General features: G+C 38.5%; 1 pseudogene; it reads left to right on the top strand.

Annotated features, from left to right (window-relative positions):
- The first annotated feature begins 721 nt into the window (after positions 1-721).
- On the top strand, positions 722-2,238 carry LOC147391576 (homeobox-leucine zipper protein ROC2 pseudogene; annotated as a pseudogene).
- The last annotated feature ends 707 nt before the right edge of the window (positions 2,239-2,945 follow it).

Here is a 2,945-nt window from a genome sequence, read left to right on the forward strand (position 1 = left end):
TGAGTAAAAAAATCAGACTATGACAAGATCAAGGCCACCGGCATGATGAAAACCCAAAAAGGCGTCGATGTGCAAAAATGTGGAAACTTGGTCAGGTGAAAATCGTAACTAGCACCAGGGGCAGTAAAAATAAAAATAAAAATAAAAATAAATAAAATAAAATTAAATTAAATTAAAAAAATTAAAAAAAAAATTATTAACTCCTGGTCTGCATGAGTATAAACTGTGAACGACAAAATTTTTTCGAAATCTCAAATCGCACGCCCAATCGATTTTCACCCAGTACTGGGACACTGAGGATGGCTCTAAAAAGAGCAAAACAGCTACTGACATCTATATCCTCAATAGTTGGTAAAAGCACATAAATCATCGAAGTAACAAAGGTTTTTCAAAGTGTTCATATTCTACATCTTCAATATTTATTAGACAAAGACAAATCACAAAAATTCAAACATTTTCAAAACTACTATTTTGGCCGGTGATGAAAAATCTAGGACTGGTTCAAAACTTCATGCTTTCAAAGTAATAGATACACCTGAGGCCAAGTATGTAAAAAACCTATTTTCTTTTCACATTACAAAAAGAAAATACAAAAATATATGGTGCCAATCACAAATCTCGATCAAATCTCTCTTCCAAGGCATGAATTCAGGCAGCTTGCCCCCACCATCACCACCTCAGCATCTGAAGCGTTACGACTCACCAGGTAAGACGCAAAAGTATGAAAATAAGGATCCTGAGCAAGCCTCTCCTAAGATCACTCTCCAGGCCTACTGAGGCAGATAAACCATTGATCATCAAACTTGCAGTTGCAGCAATGGAAGAGCTTATAAGAATGGCCCAACTAGGAGAACCATTGTGGGTGCATAACGTTGATCATGCTTATGAGATTCTAAGTGAAGATGAGTACATGCAAACATTTTCGAGGGAAATAAGGCCAAAACCATTTAGATTGAAAACAGAAGCTTCACAAGAAAGTACCATTGTAATCATGAATCATATTAACCTTGTTGAGATCCTTATGGATATGAATCAGTGGTCCACTGTGTTTTCTAGCATTGTTTCAAAGGCAATGACTCTCAAAGTCTTATCAACAGGCGTAGTAGGAAACTACAATGGAGTCCTTCAAGTAATGACAGTAGAATTCCAAATCTTTTCACCTCTTGTTCCGACCTGAGAGAGTTTCTTTATAAGGTATTGTAAATAACACTCCCAGGGAATTTGGGTGGTTATCGATGTGTCTTGGACCATTTACGTCCTAGCCCGATATTGAGATGTCGAAGAAGGCCATTTGGTTGTATAATCCAAGAAATGCCAAATGGTTACTCCAAGGTCATATGAGTCGAACATGTAGAAGTGGATGACAAAGCAGTTCATAGTATATAAAGAACACTGGTTAACTCCAGCCTTGGGTTTGGTGCAAAACGTTGGGTTGACACCCTAGATCGACAGTGGGAATGCCTTGCAAGTGTTATGGCTAGTAACATGCCGACTGGAGATGTTGGTGTGATCACAAGTCAATAAGGACGAAAGTGTATGTTGAAGTTGGCTGAGAGAATGGTGATGAGTTTTTACTCTGGTGTGAGTACTTCTACCACTCACACATGGACAACATTATCGGGAAGTGGCGCTAAAAATGTAAGGGTCATGATTAGAAAAATCATAGATGATCTGGACAGGCCTCTTGGTATTGTGTCAAGTGCAGCTACCTCCTTCTGGCTTCCAGTCCCACCAAAGAGAGTTTTCAATTTCCTTCGCGATGAAAACTTTAGAAGTGAGTGGGACATTCTTTCTAATGGCGGTGTTCAAGAAATAATATATATTGCTAATGGCAGAGATCTTGGTAACTGTGTCTCTCTACTGCGATGTAATACTCCAAATCCCAACCAGAACAACATGTTGATATTATAAGAGAGTAGCACCGATGCAACGGGCTCTTTTGTAATCTATGCTCCTGGTGATATTGTTGCAATGAACGTGGATTTAAATGGGGGAGACCCAGACTATGTAGCACTCATTTCCCTTGGTTTTGCTATACTCCCCAATGGGCTAACAGTAAATAGAGGTAGAGTTACTGAAGTTGGGTCTGGTGGATCTCTACTAACTATCGCATTCCAGATCTTGGTCGATTTGGTTCCAACTGCAAAACTTTCTCTTAGATTTGTGGCAACTACTAACAACCTCAGTGCTTGTACCGTTGAAAGGATCAAATGTGTCATTACAAGGGACAATGCATGAATTTAGAGGGTTAACTTATGATAAAAATAGAGCAAGATCAACAAAAGAAGGCAATTAAGAGGGGATTTAAAAAAAATCATCAAAAGAACTTTAAAAACCTTTTGAGTTGCACTCAACTCCGATTTGTCAAAACACGATCAAAGAAATAGTCAGATTTCAAAACTCATCAAATTTTCATCAAATTCAAGATCTCACAAGAGCTCCGTGCCATCGAGATCAAGGAATTAATAAGGCAAAACTCTGTTTGACCCCGTGTTTGAGGCGCCATTTTTCACAAAATTCATCAATTCAATCGGTAATCTGAAGTCATGTTTTTACAAAATTTTTCTGGCCCGTACAAATAGGGGTTTAGTCTATTCTTTGTAATTATTTACATGTAATTCCTGCAAAGAAGGGCAGCTGTAGACACCCCAATTTGAACAGGTGTCCACTTGAAAGAGCTCAAAAATACAGATTTTTAAATAAAAATTGCCAAGGGGCCTCAAAGGTCCAAATCAATCGAAATATGGCATTTTGATCGAATTGAGGCCCCTGAGACCTTCTAATGGTTTAGTGGGCCCATCAAAGAGATTTAACCTACCCTACACGTTCCCAACCTTTATCGTTCCGCTCTTGCATCCATAAAAACTCGATTTTCAATAAAATTCTCTGACGGGCCTAAAAAGCCCCGATTTGCCAACACGTGGCATTTTGATTAATTCAATAAT

Source organism: Akebia trifoliata, chromosome 11 (assembly GCF_017979445.1).
Source record: "Akebia trifoliata isolate Shusen 1 chromosome 11, ASM1797944v1, whole genome shotgun sequence".
NCBI lineage: Eukaryota > Viridiplantae > Streptophyta > Magnoliopsida > Ranunculales > Lardizabalaceae > Akebia > Akebia trifoliata.